Below are 25,022 nucleotides of genomic sequence, written 5' to 3' on the forward strand. Positions count from 1 at the left end.
AAGGAGGAAAAACGGAGCATCAAATGTTCTCTGAACAACAAAAAGTTACCTGTCATTTGATTTCATTGCAGTGATCTCTGAGTAAGAAACAGAACATTTTTGTCACTTAATGTGGCATGCAAATAATAAGATGGGCTTCACAAACAACTCTTTTATGGATATGCTTTGGAAAATGAAGAGAAAATCCCTCAAACAGTACTATGTTCACATTACTAGAAGCATGGCTTCAGAACAGTAACTTCCACTGTTCCTGGGAATAGCTTAAATAGATAAATAGATAAATAGCTTAAATGGATAAAATAAAATTTCAGAAAACAGTGGGAAGTACCATATATGTATACACATTTATGTACGATAGCTTATGAAGATAATTGAAGAACTGTTCCTACACATTTTTTATTTTCAAAACGATCAGAAAAATCTTAATACAACTGTCAAATTCAACACTGCAGTGTGTTTGCTTTTTAAATATGTAATTTAATAGAAAGTTGCTCTTAAGATCATATAACAAGTGCTATATAAGAACGGCTGATGTTAGAGAAAGAAGCACGAGCACTTTGTTATTTTATTGTTAAAGGATTTTTTGAAGATGTAAACGAACAAGTTTCTATTTACCACACATCTAGTTAGAAAGTTCGGATGCCATTTTCCATTCTTATCACAACAAAATATTTCATAACTCAGATGTTATTATTAAACCATTACTGCTTCATTGATTTACTTCCACCATTTTGCTCTTTTAATTTTGAAACAACTTGCAACATCCTTATGAATTCTATCACAGTCACAGAAGTATAGTTGTATAACAAAAACGAACAATATAAAAATGATGCTCAGAATATGAGGAAAATAGGAATAAAGCAGTAAGCTTTCCACAGTCTATTTTTAGCACACATTTATATTTCTTGAAAATATTCATTTAAGCACTCACTCCCAAATCTAGATGAGCTGTTCACAGTTCACAGTTCTAAAGAGCTCTTGGATGAAGTTGCCATAAGGTTAATTTTGGCTGCTGGGGACTTTACCTTTATTTGAAAGTTTACTCAGATTTCCTAAGGGCAGGGACCTGAGGCAAACACCTGCAGATATGGCAGGCTTACTCCCTGTAGGGCATGAGGCAGGTATGATATCACCCCACCTATTACACTCATCCGCATTACTGTAAACCTCTATTTCTTTTTTTAATAAAAAAATCTAGTACCATATTTATCTCTAGAAAGTGATCTTCCCTGGCTATATATAGCAAGGTAACTACAACAGTTTACAGCCCCCTCAGCACAAGTAAGCTTCAGATTCATTATCTCTTATGTAGGAAAAGGCAGAAGTAACAATGTATTCAGAATTTCTTTTTTCTTTCTATTTTCTTTTTTCTTTTTGGACCACACCCAGTAGTGCTCAAGGCTCTGTGCTCAAGGAGTCCATCTAGTGGCGCTCAGCAGACCATATGCATTACTAGGGATTGAATCCAGTTCGGTCATGTGCAAGGCAAGGGTCCTACCTATTGTATCCTCTCTGGCCCCTACTTATTATTTTAGAGGAGGGATGACCACGTGAAATGCTTGAACAGAGGAAGCCATATCTTCCATTTGCCTGCCCCACTTATTAGTTGAGAGCTCAGCACAGAAGAACTACTAATTTAGTAGTATATAAAATAACTTCCTCAATTCATACATGGATATTTTTTTTCCCTTAAAATGCAAGGGTATAGCTAAGAGTAATAGTAAGAAAAATGGTATAATAACAGAAAAATTTAAAAAGTACACATATATTATCACATATACCACATCATATCTATCTATTCTTTTTTATCCCAGGTTTTATTCCCCTTCTCAACCCTTCCCTTTGTTGGAAAAGTGTCTGGGGCTTACACACTTGGTTGCAGTGCTCACATAACCAATAGTGCACATTTGCTAATGCATCAGGGATCTCCATAGCAGTGCAGTGGTATCATTCTCTATGATCAGGCCAAGAGTTACCTCTGTGCCATACCTCTGGGTTCCACATATTATGACTAATCTAATTCATTGGATCCTTGACTAGAGCACCTAAACTAGATGTCCTTCACAGGTTGTATATGGCATAGGAACTGATCACTTTATTTAGTCAACACACTGGTGTTTAATTATGCATACAACCTTATGAGTTATAGTTAAGAAGTTAAACTATGTTTATCTGTTTCTGGTGATTAAACTTTTCCAGTTTTGTGTTTTCTTAATTTCACACTCTAATTCTCTAAAATCAGACTCCTAGATTTGGGAGATAAAAGGAAATATAAAGAAACTTCTAGATAGAATTGTGTTCAAGAATGAACTTTCCAAACTCAAAAATCAGACTTATTTCTTTTTGGTTTTGCTTATGCCATCATTTGCTTGCTCAAATCTGGTGGTCTCTGAGCACATCATACTCAATTTTGGCTGATATTAAATATGGGCATAATGGTATCATAGGTTTTACTGGATTGCTATTAAGATTAAGGACAGAGAAATGACTCAAAGTGGTGGAGTACTTTGAGTAAAAAAATCCTCGAGTTTGATCTGTGGCATTGCTGACTTTCTGAGCACGGATAGGTGTGCCCAAGTGACTCCTCACAGCAACAGACAAATCAGTGAACCTCTGAGATAAATATCATAGAGCAGTTGCTTGGACCCTAACCCCCAGCACCTCTAGTAGTTTCCCTGATTTTAAAAATGATTACCTTAAGCTATTAATAGTTATAAAAATATTTTCCAGCTGTGAATTGCTACAAAAATTATTGTCACTCTTTTACTTAAAAAAAAAAAAGCCAGAGGTGCATTAAAGACAACATAAAATAAAACTGACTACAGAGTATAAAAGCATTATCATTTCTAGGATTTCTATGTCAATTTTCCTTTAACCACAGATAAGCTATGTCATTTTTCTTTTAACCACAGATAAGCTACTAAAAATCCTTTTAGCATAAGTCCTCTTTCCATAGAAATGCTGGTTATAAGAAAAGCATAGGTATTTCTTTTCATACTCAGCAAAACACAGAACACGATCTCTTACATCAAATAGGAAGTAATTCAAAATGTTTTCACAGTATTTATTTTTAATGTTATTTGTGACTCAACATTTTATAAACTACAACTAAAGAATAAAGTACTTAGATTAAGACCATTTGTGAACATTCTCAAAAGCCCTCCATCTCAAAAATAAGATATTCTAATTATATAACAATACTGTCAAATGCTTTTTCTCTTTAAATCACACTTTCACACCTCAAGACTTCAAATTATAATACATTTTGCAGCAAATTACTCCCTCCCTTCATTCCATCTGATTTGCATAAAGCAATCTTTTATAATAATTACAAAGGCATTTCTGGCTAAATAGTTCTTAGTAAATATAGTTCAAACACCTCACCCATTACCACAGAGGAATTGGCACCTGACAGTCTCAGAGCAACAATATTCTATTTGTCCAGCATGGGGTTTTAAAAATCAGTTAAGTTTATATCATAGATAAGAATTCAAATATGAATGATCTGCCCCCACCATTTTTACACCTTTTTCTTGGTTTGTTGTTTAATAAGACAATCTGAATGATGTTAGTAATACTCAACTTCATTCATTCCTGACACAGTCTGTATTTAAGGACCTTGAACATACTATAGCCATTCCACTTTGCCATGGTATCTCCTAATATTTAAGGTTTTTTGGGGGGTCTACTGGGTCATATAAACATTTACAGTTACAACTTCACTCCGATGCTTAAAATCCCAGTTTGTTTCTTATGCACATTTCTTTGAAGATTAGCAAGCATATACTAAAAATAAAGAAAATAATGTTCTTTTATACATTTTTTATTTCTCTTCTTAGATTTGGGGGCTTTGATGAAGCTTGCAGTACTCCAGGTGGGCTAGAGCGATAGCACAGCGGGTAGGGTGTTTGCCTTGCATGTGGCCGACCCGGGTTTGATTCCTCCATCCCTCCCAGAGAGCCTGGCAAGCTACCGAGAGTATCCTGCCCGAATGGAAGAGCCTGGCAAGCTACCCAGGGCATATTCTTTATGCTAAAAATAGTAACAAGTCTCACAATGGAGACATTACTGGTGCCCGCTCCAGCAAATCAATGAGCAATGGGTGACAGTGACAGTGACTGTGCAGGCACTGAACCTGGATTTCTTACATGGAAAGAATGTTTACTAGCCCTTTGATCTATCTACCAGCTTCCCAAGGCAGTTATTAAAAAAAAAAAACAAAAAAAAAAAACATGCCCCAAACCCAATACTATATGCTTTATTAACTTCTTAGTTAGAACGCAGGAAAAATAGTCAATACATTTCTTGGTGATTCAGTGTCATTAGCACAATAGAGTAGAACGATGGTATTTCAAAATTGATTGAGGTTTTGATTTACAATACTGTTAGTGATGGTTTCCTATGCACATAATTTCAATACCACACTCTCTGCCAGTATACCCATAGACCCCTTCCAAGGAACCCAACTCTTGCCTTCCAAACTGCTCTTCCCAACTCAGTTGTGTTGATCCAGTTCTCACATTGTGTTGCCTTTGGCCCTTTGTTGCAACCTTGCTCTATATTTACACATGCTTTATATTTATACATGATGATGGTTCCTTAAAAGAACTGCTTTGCAGATGCTGTTGTGTTAGTGTTGCCCTCTTTGCTTTGATGTGTCAGATACTAATTCTAGCTATATTTCACATATCCAGTCCTACCATTTCTAAAATGCCCTTTGAATATGTCTTTGATTCTGGTAACACAAACAACACCTTCATTTACTAGCAAAGCAGCCTCTACTAATCAACTGCATGATTTTTAGTACAACATTTTGGAGATTAAGTTATTTCAGAATTATTCTTATTTTTAATAAAAAAGTGTTACATGGATGGGTAAGGATATGATCTTGTTCCAAATGTTATTCTGAAATTAGTAAGAGACTATATTCAATGTTACATGAACTTAAGATTGAATGAGAGACATGTATTTTCTCCCTTACAGATAAATTTATGGGTATTTTATTAACTGAATCAGTCTTCCTAAAATATGTTAAATTTTATTTAATAAGAAAATAGTAGCTTTTCAAAATGTGACTGAATACGAAGATGACTGTTTTACCAATATTCATATTGAAGAGGAAATTTGGTATGCATGGGTTTGATAGGTCATCTTTTTTAACATGCAAAATGTATACACAAGGATAGCTTGCATTTATGAGCATGAATGCTTAAGCACTTATGCAAAGCAAATTATAATGCTGAAAGAAATATCACTTTTAGCCCAGTAATCTTAGATTAAATATATAAACAGAAAGGGCTATTACTTAAGTAACCCTGTAATTCAATCATAATTAGAACAAATACTTAATTTAAAAATACTATTCTGATTATACAAATTATATACTAATCTATGTCATGTAAAAAGTTTCAAAAAGTATATATATCTGATCACAATTAATTTAAATGACTATTTATATGCATGGGCTGGAGCGATAGCACAGCAGTTGGGTGTTCGCCTTTCACATGGCCAACCCGAGTTCGATTCCTCCGCCCCTCTCGGAGAGACTGGCAAGCTACCGAGAGTATTGAGCCTGCGTGGCAGAGCCTAGCAAGCTACCCGTGCGTACTGGATATGCCAAAAACAGTAACTATAAGTTTCTCAATAACAGACGTTATTGGTGCCCGCTCGAACAAATTGATGAGCAACGGGATGACAGTGATACAGTGATACAGTGACTTATATGCACATAGCTAAAATATACAAATGAATCATGGTCTGAGTCTTATTGTCAGGTGTCATATATTAATGCAAGGGAAAGAGTTTGGAGATAGGTAGGCTAGAGCAATCGCACAGCAGGTAGGGCATTTGCTTTGCAAGTGGCCAGTCCGAGTTTGATTCCCAGCATGCCATATGGTCCCCCGACCATTGCCAGGAGTAATTCCTGACTGCATGAGCCGAATAACCCCTGTGCACTGCCGGGTGTGACCCAAAAGAAAAAAAGAAAAAAGAGAAAAACAAAAAAAAAAAGTTTGGGGGTAGGAGAATTGATTTCCATATGATACATCAAACATTTCCTGCTTATGCTACTTCTGTGAATGATTTCAGGCAATTAATAATCAGTTTAAAAATGTGCTTTGTAGATAACCTTGAAAGTTGGAGTTTATGCCCCTGTCCTTCCCCTTTCTAATACTTTCTATATATTTCTAATCCATTAAGGCCTTATACCATTCTCCAGTTATTTTTTTCATAAAAAGATCATCAGGACATACCAGGCATGTCCATAGGGACTGCCAGGGATAATGAATATGTATGTCCTGTGTCATAACAGAGAACCCCTCTTGTTCTGCAATATCAACCCTCTTATGTGTGTAAATAACAGGTGAGATGTAGCATGCAGGGATAAATGGGGTTAACATAACCTGAAAGCCCCATGTTAGATTCATAGTATCCAGCTCATATGATTGATCCAAAAAAAGAATACAAATGCCACAAGTATTGTGCATTTTCTCCGTTTCGAATTTTTATTTTTAAAAAGAGTGCTACACAAATACTAATAATCATTGTCCTAAAACGCTGATGTTATTCCAACTGAGTCTCAAGATACTACTGTATCATATAAAATATATTTGCACTTTTAATTAACAGAAACTGGGCATACTACCAACTTTGAATAATGACATGGCTGGTTAATTTCCTTGGTCACAATTCTAAGATATTATGTAAACCATTATAAATCACATTTAGCTGTTTGTAAGTAGTTACTTTTGAGTATTATTTTTGAAGCATACATAAATGCAAAGATCAATTTATATTTAACTATATTCATTTTTGTCCAGCACACAATGCTGACATGGATCATAAAACAAATTCAGACTCTACCAAGCCTCGTGACCTTGTATAAAATGGAATTTGTGTTTATCCACTTTTCTGGGTTCCTCTGAATCCAAACTATAAGAAGACAGTGTAACAGGAAGTAAAATGGGTAATTACTATTGCTTATTCAAGATTGAGAGCTATTTCATAAGGAATAAAAATATAATATTTACAAGTAAGTAGACTATTTCTCTACTATTCTCCTTTAAAATTCTTTGCTTAACGTGACTCTGAAGTCAATAAAGCTTAGAAAAAAATTTGTTTAGATTGTTCATGCATTTTTGTCTTTTTGGCAATCCACGCATTAATTTTTAATGCAATAGCAAAACAGTGTCTTGGATTTTGATAAAAATATTCTATAGTCAGAACTGGGTGACATAGTGCATTAATTCAGTGTCCTTCACTCCTGGGACCTGTGTATAATTTAGTCCAGCCTGAAGAAAATAACTTTGATCTGAAGGCAGTGGAAAAAGCTACATATGAAATGAGTTTTGGAAGGTTTAGTGTTGTTTCTTCCATATAAGAAGACATATGAAGATAAACTGCTTTAGAATACAATCAGCACAGTACAGGATTAAAAGTGAAGAACTCAGTAACAGCAGTAGTTCCCTCAACATTCTCCCTACTTGTCTCCATTCTATATCTTGGTGAAATCAATCTCAGTCCCACCTGTAATTGGGATGCTCTAATTTCCAGATAAACAGAACATTGTTAAAGTGCAGTGTGAATGACAGTCCAGTCATTAGCGCTGTTGGCTCTTCCATTTGTAAAAACAAAGAAAACTGCATAATGAGACAGAAGCCAAAGTCAGGATATCAGCTTTCTCAAAAAGAGCTGCATTTCCTGCCCTAAAGGGCTGCCCAACAACCTAATGCCTGGGAAATGATAACAATTCAAGGAACCACAAGTTAAGAAAATGTTTCTTTAGATTATAGCTTGGTTTAATTTTCTATGACAATATTTAACTGCACCATTTGAATCGTTATTAGTGATAGAAAATTCCATTATGCTAAAAAAAGTTTAGACTTTGGCTGAATTGAATAAAATTATGACCCAATGGCATTAATCATATGCTACACAGTCCCTTTTCCTATGCATGTAAATCTATAATTATTTTCAATCCAACTCCCTTAAACTGTAAATAAACACTGCTTATTTTGTCTTTTAATACAATAATTAAAATAAACTTATTATCATTACTACTCTCAAGAGTTATAAATTATAATAATATTACTTTCACATGGTCTAAACTATGGTACATTTTTACACTTCATAAAAATGACCATGAACAATTTTATTAGTTCTTTTGGTTATAATCACCAGTATTTGCTAATAATTTAAAGGAAAAAACTCTCCAACTTTATTTATGAACTCATTTATTAATTATATAGGTGCTGCACCAACCAAGCCTCAACTAGTGGTTCTCAATGGGCCATGCACTGTGAAAAATCAAACTTAGGGTTTTGTACTAGCAAGACTTGCTACTAAAGTTGCAGCTTTGCATCTTTAGGCTTACCATTCAAGCTATCTGCCCAGAACCTTCAGCCACATTTTAAAGGAGATCATTTTAAAGAAACATACTCCTAAATTTCCTAGCTTTAGTTGCTTATATTAAAGATTAAAACAAGGCTTTAACACTCTGGAGAAACTCGTATTCTCTTCTGAACACACATCTCTTTCCGTCCCCTCAGATTTATTTATTTATTTTGTTTGTTTGTTTTAGGCCACACTCTGCAGTACTCAGGGCTTATTCCTGGCTCTGTGCCCAGTGATTCCTCCTTATAGTGCTTTGGGAACATATGAGGTCCCAGGGCTTATTTCTGGCTCTGTGCCTGGTCATACCTCCTGGAGGTGTTTGGGGGAGCATATGAGGTTCCAAGGATGGAACCCAAGTGGCCACATGTAAGGAAGGCGCTTTACCTGCTGCCCTACTTCTCAGGACCCCTGGAAACAGATTCTAATTCATCAAATTCTACCAAACTTTGGCATAAGTCACTAAAACAGTAAGAAAGAAATATTGTAGGATTCATGGTCTCTGGAGTTGTTTGAATTTGGGGTTTGCCCTATCTTTGACCCATTGACTTGACCTATCTGTAACTAGTTTCCTTTTAAGTATGTCTTTTTGAAAGCATCAAGATGCCTAGGAGAGAGTGTATATATACATACGTGTATATATACATACAGGTATGTATATATGTATGTGTATATAAATATGTATATATACATACATACTGGAAGTCAGGGCAATACCCACATTATTAGCACAGTGGGCAAGGCATTTGCCTTGCACTTGGTTGACCCAGTTTTGGTTCCTCTGTCCCTCTTGGAGAGCCTCACAAGCTACTTATATCCCACCCATACGGCAGAGCCTGGCAAGCTATCCGTGGTGTATTAGACATGCCAGAAACAGTAACAACAAATCTCACAATGGAAACATTACTGGTGCCCACTCAAGCAAATAGATGAGCAATGGGAGGACAGTGCACATTTATTAGCATATAGTTTGACACAAGGTTTACTGAAGATTACTTTTTATAATTCTTCTATATTCAGTTATTGTTTTCAAATTTAACTTTACAAATTATTTTTTCTAGTTCAATGTCAAATTATATCATACAATAAAAAAATCTATTGCAGAAAATATAAAATGGTGGATTATATCCCTGACCACAGCTCCCAGAAGCATTAAAATTACCCAAATGACAGCAATGACAGCTTAATCACTTAAAGGCTTTTACATTAAGAATTTTTTTCTTTCAGTTTGAGAAGTAATATTCAGGCATGATTTAATAGGAGGTTAGCTATTAAATACAGTAAATAGCATACTTTTTTAACATCAAAATGAAGCTTAGTGTCTAACAAATATTCCTTTACACTTTCTGGTGTATTAGTATACATTCATAAGGCTTATTTTTTTCTTTTCCTTTTCTCACCTTCCCTATATATACACTAAAAATTGGTGTGATAATTAGCATGCATAGTCCAACTTCCTTTCTGTACTGTTATGATTTTAAGTAGAAGATCCATGGATAAAACATAATTGAAAGGTGAGTCTATTAATCTGGAGAATAACCTCCACAAACCAAATAGGAATGAATCATTTGTAAGTCTTCACCTCATTTATAGTTTTATATTCCTTAGGAAAGGGGAAAAAAGCAAAGCAGAGAAACTAAAGGTGACCTTATTTAGACATATTAGTCAAGGCAGCCTTTGCTGTTTTTAAGCAAATACAACTGTGACTCCACTTTGTTCTCCCAGTTTTCTAGTGTGTAAATTGGATGATGACTTGGACAATTCACTCTTCATTAATGAACTGTGGAAAGGAAATGTAGTGGTTTTTAAATTTTTAGGAAAACTGTACAGTGTCCTATATCCATATTCTAAAGCAGTATATACATAATTGTACATATCTGTCAGATATTTTATATGTATATATTCTTTTCCTTTTTTTTTTTTTTGGCTAGACAAGCTGTCGTAATTGAAATGAAGTCTAATCAGACTCATTACTGTTTTCAGCAATTTGCACCACCAAAGATGCTTATTAGGTAACTGTGTTTAATAAACCACTCTTTAGAAAAATACCAGTAATGAGCTCTTAACAGCCAATCTTTAGCGTGAATGTAATGTGAAAAGTGTTCCTAGCACTGAATAGATTCTCACATTTAGTAGAGTCATAATTAAGCTCTATGAATTGGTGGCTGTGATGTTAGATTTATTAAAATAATCTGTTTTCTATTTTAAAATACTTGGAAATGCCATCATCTCCTATTAGAGCATTCATTATGTGGTAAATTTTAGACTAGTGACAAGCTAGTCAAAAAGTTTTTCAACTGAAGATTTGTTTACAAATGATAAACAAGAATTATAGGACTGATAATTTATGCTAGTTTTTAAGTATTTCCTCATCAGCAGCACATACCTTACACAAAAGTCTTCCTGTCACTTGATTAGATATAAAAAGCTACCCAAAATATAAAAATACTACAATAGCACAGCAGTTGGGCTTTCGCCTTTCACGAGGCCAACCCGTGTTCGATTCCTCCGCCCCTCTCAGAGAGTCCGGCAAGCTACTGAGAGTATGGAGCCTGCACGGCAGAGCCTGGCAAGCTACCCATGTGTATTGGATATGCCCAAAACAGTAACAATAAGTCTCTCAATGAGAGACATTACTGGTGCCTGCTCGAACAAATCGATGAGCAATGACAGTGACAATGCCAGTGACCTTAAGAGGAAAAACTGCATTCTTACTACTATCTAGATTAATAGATTTAAAAAGACATTCTGAAAAGATTATTTGAAGAAATATTGAAGTATTTTGTTGTTGTTTTCTGGGGCTGTTCTATTTATTTGGGCGCCATATCTTCTGTGACTCCCCAATGACAATTACTAAAAACATAATATATTGCTTCATTAGATATTTCCTTAAAAGTGAGAAAATTCGATGGAGAGTACCCCAGTAGGTAAGAAAATAGGTTTGCATGTTTCTGACCCTAGTTCCAGCACCAGGACCACGTGTGCACTGCCAGGAGAGACCCTGAGCACAGAGTTAGGACTATGTCCTGAGTACCACAGGCGGTCATGAGCAGGCTGTTCATTGATGAAGGCAAAAAAACTGAAAATAAGATTTATCTCCATGCAAGAAAACACATGTGTCAAAATAAGTATATATGTATAGATTCGATATTGATCAATCCATCTATATAATATATCAAAATATATGCCACAGAACATATGTATATCTCTATCTGTATCTCAATATATAATTATGTAGGAGCAACTAAAAATATTTTGAGAATACATAAATAAAACACATTGCACAAAGAAGGGAAAGTACCTTTTGTTGCTAAAACAACTCCAATATGACAAAATCTGCTTTGAAAGGAGATACTGGGCATTTTAAAACATCCATAATGATATTTCAAAAGTTACAAAATATAACAAGAAGCTAATAGTCTATACACCCATTCATAATATGTTCAGAAGAATTATGTTACTGAATGATTCCTCTCCTAGTACAGCCATATCTTTTCTATCTCAAGCTTCACAAATTCTAATTGGAGCCAATAAACCTCCATAACTGTTTTCAGCTTTCTGAATCAATAGGGTTATGAGAAATGAGACTGTCAAATTAATGGATTGTTTCATCTGATTTTGTGGAATATACATTTTTGCATTACAAAGTAGAGAAGCCCAATTCACTCAATCATGGACTCAGTTTTCAAAATATCTTCCTGTTTTTTTAAATCTTTAAGATCTAAATATAAATTTAGAGCTAACAAAAGGAAAGGCCAAACTATGAACTACTGGAAACCTGCACTTTTGAATAACTCATAGTGAAAAAAAAGAAAATCCCAAGAGGATCCATTTCAGTGCCTTTGGAATGTCTTTATTAGAACCTTGAATACCTTCTCTTATAAATCATATAATTCACAATTTATATAAAAGTTTTATTAAAGATAATGAAAGTTTAGCACATTTGAATTTATAACAAAAGCTAAGGCTCCAAGATTTCAACACTAATAACAACAAATAATAATACTAAATAAGAACCACTCATTGGCTTGGCTTTCAAAATTTTTATGATGAAGCTATATGTTTAATTATGAATTTTATTAGGAATTGAATAGTTAACAGACATTTTACCTATATATAATGCAGCTAAAGAAGGTTGGTAGGATTTGCCTTGGTTCTTGATTCAGAGTTTTAGTAAAACAAGCTATAGAACATGTGGAAACATATAAATGAGATTCTAGTCCAGAGAATAAATAACCTGTAAATGTGTGTCATGTAAATAAAATATATGACTAAAAGGGCATAATTAAAATAAGATAATGATGGGGAGATATTTGCATCAAGTAAGATTTCTGTAGAAGATGCATTTCAAACTTTAGTTGTTTAGACATGATAGGTACAGAAAACAATTAGACTTAGTTTGGAGAGAAGTTACAGTGCTTGCTTTGCACATAGCTGACCCCAGTTTTATCCCTGGCATTGCATAGGGTTCTTGGAGCACTGACAGAAGTGATCTTTGAGCCAGGAATCAATCCTGAGCACAGCAGATGTGACCTTAACACAAACAAACAAAAACAATCCCAGAATAATAACAACTACCACCACCACAACAAATCATATACTAAAGTATTCAAATAATATTGAAAAAAGAATCAGAACTCATTGGCTCATTAATCCTTAACATTTCAAGAATTCACCATCAGCACCTCCCTCAATTTTATATTTTATCATTTCCTAGGCTAAAACATAAAACGAATATCAGAAAACCTTAATTATTACTTCCTGTATATCCATCAAACAACCAAATAAGCAAAACAGCTGGAAAAAAATAAAATCAGAAAATAGAAATTTTTTTTCACTTAAGTATTGAATTATTTTAAGCTGACCATTCCTCACATTTAACACACACCACACCCACTCCACACCTCACCTCTTTTTTGTTGGCTCCAGCATATAGGCCACAAAAGTTATTTTCTCTCCTTTTCTTCTGTTTTCAAGTATGAGAAAACAGGTTTAAAAGAAAATACATTTTTAGTCTCAAAACTAGAAGCCTACCAAAAATGTTTTTGAATATCTGAATCTTGAAAACGTTTGTTACTAGTTTAAACAAGTAAGACTGGCTATATAAAACTGTTAAAAATATGGTAATGGTATCCATGTACCCTATATCTCCTGAGAAATTCTTCTCTAATAGAGGAAACACTCGTTTTCTGCTGAGGAAACCTACTTAGTTCTATTCTAAGTTAGGTAGGAAGTAATGTCAATAGGAGTTAATCAGTATTTTGACTGAGTTTTATCTCAGAAAAGTTTTTGTCTGTTCTATCTGATGAAATTTTATTCAGCACAGATAAAACTCAGTTATAATCACAAATGAATCTAATAGTATCAGGCATTTGTGGGAAGCAGGGTAGGTTAGTATGGCTAGATGATAGTATGGAGAAGCTCTAGCTATGCAAGGGATGGATAGACCTAGAGAAAGAGCTTAAATTCAGATTGCAAGGGTATATGGCTGTAGACTTGATCCTACCACCAACATAAAATACTGCCCTCATCTTTCATTAGAGGACTAGAGATAATAAGAAAATCTAGGACAGACTAGAGAGGGGGAAGATTAGATAGATAAAGGGCCTGAACATAAGCTATAAAGGAAAAAAATGAGGAAATATTTAGAAGTGGAGTGAAAATAATAGGTTGACAGTTAGGCTTACAAAAATAAAGAAAAGGAAAGGAGCACTTAAACATCACCAATAAACATAGATATTTATAAGTGACCTATCAATTAATATAGAGATTTTTGTAATTATTACATTTAGTGCCTCCCAAAAGCCCTAAGCAGGATTAATATCCCCTTTTACATACGATGAAACAGATTCAATGAATCTAAAGAACTTCCTTAAGGCTAACATAATAACAATGGTGCCGTGGATCATATAATGCAAAATTGATCATACAATTTAACTTTCCTGAAAGAACTTCTCCAATGTATTTTTAGTTGTTATTTTGTTTGTTTGTGGGTCATACCTGGTAGTGATCAGGTACAAGTACTGGCCTGATTTGGGAATCACTCCTGGAGTTTCTGAGGGAAAAATGAGGCACTGGAAATGGAATTTGGGATTGAAAAGCATACACTCCAGACCTTAGAATCATCTATCTTCTCAACCCTCCTCAAGGGTTTTAATTTGTACAACCAAAGTGTCACCCATTGAGAAGAAGGAAAAGAAGTCAGATGACTTCGAAGATTTTTAGGAATTATTAACACTTGGCAAGTAGGGTGTTTGCCTTGCATGCGGCTGACCTGGGTTCGATTCCTCCGTCCCTTTTGGAGATCCTGGCAAGCTACCCATGGCATGTTCAATATGCCAGAAACAGTAACAACAAGTCTCACAATTGGAGACATTACTGGTGCCCGCTTGAGGAAACCGATGAACAACGCGACAACAGTGCTACAGTGCATTAACACTTGGAATTCACTGAAAAAGTGCTAATGGTCGAGAATAGAGAGAAAATACGAAGAACTAGATGATATTGGAACTCTTGAGTTAAGCCAATATTTAAGGAACAAGCAAGGAGAACTGAGAGGTCATTTAAAGAGTAGAAAGAGAAACAGAAAAGGAGGGAATACCCTGTCACAAAATCCAAGTGAGAAAGGATTTTGAAGGACAATAGTGTTAATCATAGAATACACATCAAAGAAGTCAAGTAGGATTAGGAGAGAAAATAGGCAATTAGGAGGCCAGTGATGATCTGTGACAGCATTATCAGTAGAATGGTTGGGTCAGAAGCCATGGTGAATGACTTGGGGAGGGAATGGGGTGTAGGAAAGTGACATGACAAGTTTGGAAGTTATTTTCCTCATTGACAAACATCTTAAGAGGAAGAGGCTGAAGATGATGTAGTTTAGGGATAAAATACATGCTTTGCCTGTATACGGTCCTGGGTTTGAGTTGCAATGCTTGCACACACAGACACACAGACACACACACACACAAATCAGCAGTTTAAGAGGAGTTGAATTCTAGATGAATTTTTTTATGACTTTATAGCAAGAGAGATAATACACCCTGCTTCAATCTCTGGCATCTCATATAGTCCCCTAATCATATCACTCCCATGCTATGAGAGATTCCTTTGCACAGAGGTAGGAGAAAGTCCTAGGTACCAATGGTTGTGTGCCTCCAAAAATAAACACAAAAGATAAAATTAAAGGAGTATAGATTTATTACCATGGTCAGCAAACATTGCTATAAGGCCAAATCCAGCATGCCATCATGTTTAGTAAATTACATTGTTCTATTGTAAATAAGTTGCATTGGAACATTGCCACAATAATTTTTGATGCATTGTCTGTGTCTTCTTTCTAGCTACAGGAAGAATTAAATACCTGCAGCAAAGACCATATGGCTCACAAAACTGAAAATATTTAAGATCTAACCCTTCACATAAAATGCCTGTCAGTTCCTACTCTAGAATGTAGCACTGTAGCACTGTCGTCCAGTTGTTCATTGATTTGCTCGAGCGGGCACCAGTAACGACTCCACTGTGAGACATGTTGTTACTGTTTTTGGCATATCAAATACGCCATGGGAAGCTTGCCTGGATCTGCCATGTGGACTCTCCGAGCGGGAGGGAGGAATCGAACCCAGGTTGGTCCCGTACAAGGCAAACACCCTACCTGCTGTGCTATCTTTCTCTAGAATAGGAGAAACAAATAATAAAAAGGGAAATATAACATTATATGGTATACAGGTGAGCATTTGTGAAACAGAGTCATCAAGAAGATGGAAAAAACAGAATCTAGGACACCCAAGTTTCAAATATTAGGGACAAAGAAAGGGGCACTTCTTAAGATGGGTAAGAAGGAACTTAAGGGCTACACAAGTTCACTTTTTCTGCATCCTCTTGCTTTTTCCTGAAGATTAATTTATGAATCAGTTAACGTTTCCAAATTCTTAAAAACTTAGTTGACCCATGTATTGTAGTCTACTGACTGTCACCCAATCACTGTCAGGTACAGATCCTGCTTACATGAGGGTCAGGATGAAAGAGATGAGATCAAGGAAAACACATCACCATCATTAGAAGTCACCACAAGCAAACTGTAGTGAACAGTAAGAGAAATAACAACCCTAGTAAAATACACCAAATTGCATCCTGTGCTTCTATACAGCAACAGTTTTTATCATAAGAAAAACAACTATGGTATTCATTAGGAAGACATAAAGCTTATAAAGAAACAAATAAAAGATAAGCAAAAAGAAATACTGACCTAAACAATCATTTTAATCTCTCAAATATGTCCAATTCACTTAGAATTAAAAATTAGGAAATATATTCAGAATATTAAACAGCCAGCTATCAAGCCTTCTTGAAACTCTTCTCTGTGATTGTTTTTGATCATCTTCTATTTCATGAAGAAGAAATTATAAAATAACAAAGAATTCTGCTTGTTGTATAGTTCTGAGTTTTATTTTTTCCCTTTGAGTCTACTACTTTATATCAGAGTTCACTCAAGAGGGCAACGGTTTGTAAATCAGAACCCTAGTTAGGAAGGAGCTAAACAGTGAAATAATTTCTTAATTTTATACTATTTGAACCCTTATTGGGCTTACTTATGTAAGGAATGACTTCATTATAATTTGCTGATTCTTTTGTTGTTTTGTTTAGCTCTGGTGCTGGTAATCAAATCCAGGGTCTTATACGTATGAGGGATGTTCTACCTCTGAGCTAGAAACACAGCCATGATTAGTTCCTTTATTTTGCTTTTATCAATTGAGGTATCATGACTTACCAGAGTATTAATAATTAATCATCAGATTGGTTTCATTTTAATGCATTTTTACATTTATATCTACTATATATTGTGTCATATAAGATGAAAACATATACAAAAAGTTATTGCAATAATAATTATAACTATTAAACAAAGATAAACTTTTCGAAGTTTACCATACATTTCACTCTTACTTAAAAGTAAGATAATTAGGGCCAGAAATATAGCACAGGGGTTAAGGTGCTTGCTTGCCTTGCATGCAATCAACTCTGGTTTTATCCTCAACCATCTCATAGGCCCCGGAGCACTACCAGGAATGATCCATTAGCTCAGAGACATGGTAAGTCTTGGGCAGCACCAGGTATAGCTCCTCAGAACAAAACAAAAGGAAGCTAGAAACTTAAACTTATTCTTTTGTTAAGTAAGATGACTGCTTTTATAAGACTACCTACGAATTCAAATATCTCACTCTTGGTTTGAGAATTTCTATTTTTAAATTACATTGTTATTATTTGGTGTATCTGGTATATCTTTCCAGTCTTCTCTAACTTCATTTCTACCATTTTCTATATCACCCTGTACTTAAAATACACTTAAAATATATTTTAATAAAAATATATTTTGACCAAATACAAATGTTAAGGGCTGGAGTGATAGCACAGCAGTTGGGAGTTCGCCTTTCACGTGGCTGACCAGAGTTTGATTCCTCTGCCCCTCTTGGAGAGCCCAGCAAGCTACTGAGAGTATCGAGCCCGAATGGCAGAGCCTGGCAAGCTACCCGTGTGTATTGGATATGTCAAAAACAGTAACAATAAGTCTCTCAATGAGAGATGTTACTGGTGTCCGCTCGAACAAATCAATGAGCAATGGGATGACAGTGACAGTGATGAATGTTAAATATAGCAATATATATATATATGTATACACACACTTAGACAATCATATTTTTATAAATATATCAATATCTGGCAGAGAGTCTCTTTCCTGCATGACTGGCTGTCTTCCCTGGGGCCCCTCAGAGGGGATGGGCTCCAGCTTCCCTCCCTGCCCCGAGCAGAGCTCCCGGCAGCTCAAGACCTCTGGAACCTAGCCACAGCCATGCTCAAGGCCCCTCTCCACACGTTCAGACAAGGCTCACACATGAAGGTACCAGCAGAGGAACCCAGGTGTGTGTAATCCCATCAACGGCCAACATCCAGAGACTTAAAAGCAAGCTCCCAGAAGCAATATCTTATAACCTACTTCTCCATCTGGGAGAAACTAGCAAGCTACTGAGAGTTTCCTGCCCACATGGGACAGCCTCATAAGCTTCCCCTGGTGTATCCATATGCCAAAACCAGTAACAAGCTGGGTATCATTCCTCTGACCCTGAAAGAGCCTCCAATGTGGAATCTTTGGGAAGGCTGAGTAGAGAGAGGCTTCTAAAATCTCAGGAATAGGACGAATGGAGAGGTTACTGAGACTGCTCGAGAAGTTCTATGATCAACGGGATTTCATGATTCGTGATTGATTTCGTGATCAATATCTAAGTTCAAATCTGAAATTTTCTGTCATTGGGACATGAATCCTCAGTGCTTTTCCAGAATAAAAGCAGGTCATCCTCTTTTTGTCTCATGCTCTATCCTCTTTAAGAAAAAGGTCCTTGGTGGCTGGAACAATAGCACAACGGGTAGGGTATTTGCCTTGCATGCAGCCGACCTGGGTTCGAGTCCCAGCATCCCATATGGTCCCCCGAGCACTGCCAGGAGCAATTCCTGAGTGCAGAGCCAGGTGTAACCCCTGAGCATCGCCAGGTGTGACCCAAAAAGGAAAAAGCAAAAAAAAAAAAAAAGGTCCTTAACATACATACTGCAAATGAATGTTCCATCCATTTTCTGTTATCCCTAATCCTCAATCAGTTACTACTTGAACATGACCTTAGACTTAGAAGTACAAACCTCAAATTTGTACTTCATACTTACAAATTGTGGCAATAGTACAGCAGTTAAGATGCTTGCCTTCCATGTGGCTGACCCTGGTTTGACCCATATCATTTTCCCAGTCTACCAGGAATAATCCCTGAGCAGAGCCAGGAGTAAGCTCTGAAGACTGTAAGGTGTGGTCCCAAAACAAAACAAAGCAAGAAGTACCTCATACCAGTGAAGAAGTGAAGAACAGACAAGGCAAATTGATTCTGCATGGGTTCTCGAAGTGGACTCAAGGACTAATTCTGTAGTGAGTTCCAGTTACTTTAAAAAAAGGTCTAAATATATGGGATGAATTTCAAGTAGTTATATTTTCTTGCTACCTTGGATCACTCATAATATGATATAGGAATATAATAGGGGAGAGTGAGAATGGATTTTTTAAAACATGGAATCAATGCTGGCTGTAAAGTGTGGTACCAATGGTTTAGTAGTCTCCAAAATTAAAATAAGCAGTATGTATTTATATTGTCTTTAGTTAACATTAGTTTATAACACTGTAAATTTCAGAGTCTCTTGCCCACGTGCCTGGCTGTCTTCATTGGGGCCCCTTGGAAAGGGGCGGGTTGAGTTTCCCTCCCCGTCCAAGCAGAGCCTTGGCGGCCAAAGACCTCTGGAACACAGCCACAGCCATGCTCAAGGCCACTCTCCACACGTTCGGATGAGCCTCACGCATGAAGGAACCGGCAGAGGAACCCAGGTGTGTGGGAACTGGGGTTGAGATCTCCAAGACTGCTCAGATTGGGACTGGGCCTCATCCACCCAGATCCCCCCATTTTCCAGTAGCTTGGCAACCACACCCACAAACTGCTCAGGTGCTGTGTAATCCCATCAACAGTCAAGATCCAGAGACTATAAAACAAAGCTCCCAGAATTGACCTCTTATATCCTAGCTCTCCCTCTTGGAGAACCTGGAAAGGTATCGAGACCATCCTGCCCAAACAGCAGAGCCTGGCAAGCTCTCTGTGGTGTATTTGATATGCCAATACAGTAACAATGATGGGTCTCACTCCCCTTACCCACAGCCTCCAATGCGGCACCACTGGGAAGGACAAGTAAAGAGGCTGCTAAAATCTCCATGGCAAGGACAAATGGAGATGTTACTGGCGCCCACTCGAGCAAACTGATGATCGACAGGATGACAGTGATACAGTGAAGTCACTGTCACTGGCATTGTCATCCCATTGCTCATCGATTTGTTCGAGCAGGCACCAGTGATGTCTCTCATTGAGAGACTTATTGTTACTGTTTTTGGCATATCCAATACGCACGGGTAGCTTGCCAGGCTCTGCTGCGCAGGCTCAATACTCTTGGTAGCTTGCTGGGCTCTCCAAGAGGGGCGGAGGACTCGAACTCAGGTCGGCCGCATGAAAGGTGAACGCCCAACCACTGTGCTATCGCTCCAGATACAGTAAAGTGTCAGATGTAAAATGTCTCATCTTTTAAACTGTGAATAATGTACTTATGCTCACCATCAGAAAGGAAGGAAGGAGAGGAAATGAGGCAAGAAAGAATGAAAGGACTATTAGTTAAAAATAATACTTTACAATTTTTTTACTTTATGAATTGTATAAAATACTACATGTGTCATAAGCCAAAAAATATATTTTAGCACTAGTTTTCCTCTCAATACCATAATAATCTTGGCCTGAAGATCAATCTTTGACTTTTGAGATTCTTCCCTAGCCAACTTTAGAAAATTACTATAAATTCCAAAAACATAATATATGCAGTGACACAAGTTACTATTACATAGATAACAATCAGTAGAATTGGAAACAAAATTCAAATTTTTTTTGGGGGGGAGGGCAGGAAAGAGACAGGTTTGAGCCATATTATGTAGTGATCTGGGTTACTCCTGCTACTATTTTTAGAAGTAACCCCTGATGTTGACTGCGGATCATTTTCATCACTGGGGAACAAACTGGAGCCAGCTTTCTGCAAAGCATGAACATTACCAAACACATTATGTCTCTTTCCTAGAGTCTACTGTTCTTATATGAATAATGTTTTACTCAATTTTCTTTTTACTAAAATCTTCTATGTTTTCTGATTTGTGGTTGGGGATATAGCTTTAAGGAGTATATAATGTGAACTTTCTCTGTATTAAAAAGGAAAAAAAAAAACACCAGGGTTGGAGAGATAGCACAGTGGGTAGGGCACTTGTCTTGATACGGCTGACCTGGATTTGATCTCTAGCTTATGTCTGGTCCCGCAAACACTGCCAAGAGTTATTCCTGAATGAAGGGCCAGGAGTATGCCCTGAGCATCACAGGGTGAGGTCCCAAACAAAAACAAAAGAACCCTAATTACCTAACATCACTACTGCTCATCCATCTTCATTTTCCTCTAACACTATTCATGATAAGAGATTAGAGGTAGGGAACCCTCCTCTAAAACCAGAAGTAAAATCAAAAATATGATTCTATCCCTCTCTGTATTTTCTGTATCTTTTTCTTTTTCTCTTAAAAGCAATCATGGCTATTTTAGATCTAAGCCCACTTGTTTCATATACACTGTAGATTATGGAGCAAATATAGGGTATCATTGAAGAAATTTAATAGTGCAGCTTTTGTTAAAGGATTTATTCATAAGAAGTTATTCACTCTTCTTACCAAGAGCCAGTTAAAAAAAATCTGATTAAAAGGATTATTAATTTTCACCCCAAATCTATTAAAATATTGCTATTGTCTATTAAATTTTAACAAACCCTTAGTCCTAGAGTACAAAACTGAGACTACCACATATGCGTATTGGTATTAGTGGGAAATGATGAGGTTGAAAGTGGGTAAAAAGTAACATTAAGACATTGCTAAAGAGTACTAGGCACATTGGTGGTAATCTGGTAAAAGAACATACACATCAGTACTGTAAGTGCTAGTATCATTGTAACCATGTTACCTAAACTATAATACTAATAAAAACAAAATTAAAAATATTACGATTATCATGTTTAGATCATGATGCTTTGAATTATCCCAGGTCTGAAACCCTAGACAAGTTTTAGTCATGGGGCCTTAGGCAAATCGCTTACCCTTCCTCTTCAGTATTCATGCCTTTAAAATGGGGCAGAAATAATTTCCTTGAAAGATTATTCTGATGTTTAAATTAGACGATGAAAGGAAGGCAACTAGAATTTATATAACTTTCTAGTAACTGTCACTTTCAGAAGGAGATCTTTCTGTTCCAGAAAATAAAACTGAAGAGAAATAATGAGAAGTTATAGGAAAAAGAATTTCATAAACATATTACAAAATACCCTATCTGGCCCATTCCTTACTAATGTGTGTTTAGAATATTTAAATTCCATCTCTGGTCTTGGCAATCATTTATTATGAGCTGTTAAATGTTTGTATGTCTTTCCAAACAATTTCAGTAAGATGGGCCAAGAAATTTCTCTGATTACCCACTAACTATTCTAACTTTTCTTTTCTGATTACATTCAATTAAGCTGAATCTTCTCTGTATATCTTATTCATATATATTAAAATCAAACCCTTCTTCATTCCTATTTTATTGCATTAGGTCAGCCCTCAGCCTTTATCTACTTTCAGATTTCCTGTGTGTTTCAGGTTTACTTATTTCATAAATATGTATATATGTATGGACTGCCTTTTTTTTGCTTAGTTTTCCTGACTTTAAAATAAATTATTAATTATAACATGAAAAATTTAGAGATTAAATAGAAGTGTCCTATGTTTATAAATCACTAAGCAAACACTCCTTAAAGTCATCTTTCAATGAAGTTTTGCTTTCCTTTAAAAGTATTTCCAATTTTGTATTACTGAAAGCATAAACTACCAATTTTATGGAATATGTGATAACACAGCGGGTAGGGCATTTGTTTGCACATGGCTCCTGGGTTCAATTCCTCCGTCCCTCTCAGAGAGCCCGGCAAGCTACCAAGAGTATCTCACCCACACAGCAGAGCCTGGCAAGCTCCCTGTGGCATATTTGATATGCCCCAAACAGTAACAAGTCTCACAAAGGAGACGTTACTGGTGCCTGCTCGAGCAAATCGATGAGCAACGGGATGACAGTGATACAGTGATGCAGTGATGGCACTTGCTCTGTACTGAGGTTGCTTATTTACATGTTAGTTTCTTTCTCTAGGTTAAGAGTGTCTTTTGAAAGTTTATACTACTAGAATACACACATTATTTGCAGAGCATTTCTTTTCACTTTAAATAATAAGAAAAAAATAAAGAGGTCAATTAGTGATATAACTAAGTTTTTATAAAACAGAGATGTCATATTTATTTAAACAGTACCTATTACTGTTTTAGAAAATCAGAATAGGTATTTTCCACTAGTAACTTTTATGTATATAAACCTAATAATTATGATAATGTAGGTCTTAATATAAAGCAAATATAAAGTAATTTACAATTATAAAACAAGTACTCAATAAGATATATTATGTATATTAATAAAGATTTTATGCAAATAAGTCATCATGAAATACTAAATGCAAGGGGCAAGAGAGATAGTACAATGGTAAGGGGATGGCCAGGTTTAATTCCCAGCAACATATACAGTTCCCTTAGTACCAAGAGTAAATCCTGAGCTCAGAACTAGAAGTAATCCCTCAGCACTACTGGAGATGGTCCTCACTGCGCCACACCCCAAAAAGAAAGACTTGGTTCATATAATGTGACTGACCAAATATCAAATATCAGAAATAAACATCAAAAACGTGATATAATATTCCTTACATTTTTTAAAAATAGGGATCACATCCAGCAGTGCTGGGGGTCCAGCACTTTGGAACTATCAAGGGCACATCCTAAAGGAGGCAGAGTTTCATTCAGCAGAACTCCAATACCTTGTAGTCATGGGGATTTAACACAAGGCTCTGTGTATGTTTCACATGTTCTGGATAACTTCAGATATTGGCCCAGTGCTTAAAAGTTCTTATATACATAGTCATATCATTTTCATTTAGTGGTCATTTTATTCACAGAGTTTCATGCAATGGATGGTCTACATCAGTGTTTCTCAGCACTTTTCGAACCCTGGCCCCTTCTGAACTTTTTTAGTCCCAGCTCTAATCCCTCACCAATCTACTAGTTACCTCCTTAATCTCATGCTGTGGCACCATTGATGTGATTTTCACCTGTGGTCCGGTACCACTGAAACATTCTGGGGGCACATAGGAAGGTATATGACCCCTGTTGACAAATGCTGATCTAAATGCTATTTAGAAAACTAATGGTCAGAGTACAGGCTGATATTAGTATGAAAGTTGAACTCTGTTAACTTTTATAAGTTATATTTTATTGAGAATAACAAGCTCTGACTTTTTTAAAAGCCCTAGATCACAAAAGAAAAGATGTAATTACATTAGTAAGAACTGCTTCTTAGCATAACTTCAAAAAGGGCAGATAATAACTTGATGATGCATAGATTATAAGTTAAAACTCATATAAGTAAAGATCCATTAGATGTAAAGATCCATAAACATACAGGGATGATTTATTTCTGGAGTCATGACATATAAATATATAAATATATATGTATATAATAAATACAGAAAAAGTAATAGGCACTTTCAAAGTCAGGTATGTAACATGTTCTTATAATTGCCAGTCTTTTCATTGTGGCTGATATGCTAGGATCAGTTCTGGATTGCTTTAGACTACAGTCTGCCCTTTTTACAAGCTTAACTGATATTGTACATTTTCTCTTTTATGTAAGGTCACTTAGTTAGATTAAACTATTTGCCTCAACACTACTTCTTTAAAACCACACATGCCTGCTTTCAAAAGGTGGCATTATAATAAAGGTAGTAACAAGACATCGTGCAAAGACTTGCATCCACTAACACATCTGAGAAAGGATTGATGTTTAGGATAAAATATTTTCCATATTCTCCTGAGTGCAATCCTAAAGATTCATATAAAGCTTTCATTCAGGGAAAA

At 36.0% G+C, this 25,022-nt stretch overlaps 1 protein-coding gene across 2 annotated transcripts in view; it reads right to left on the bottom strand.

Moving 5' to 3' along the window:
* The window catches only part of FIGN (fidgetin, microtubule severing factor), a 139,269-nt gene that overhangs the window by 13,276 nt on the left and 100,971 nt on the right, over nucleotides 1-25,022 (bottom strand). The window lies entirely within an intron of this gene.

Source organism: Sorex araneus, chromosome X (genome assembly GCF_027595985.1).
Source record: "Sorex araneus isolate mSorAra2 chromosome X, mSorAra2.pri, whole genome shotgun sequence".
In the NCBI taxonomy this organism is placed as follows: domain Eukaryota; kingdom Metazoa; phylum Chordata; class Mammalia; order Eulipotyphla; family Soricidae; genus Sorex; species Sorex araneus.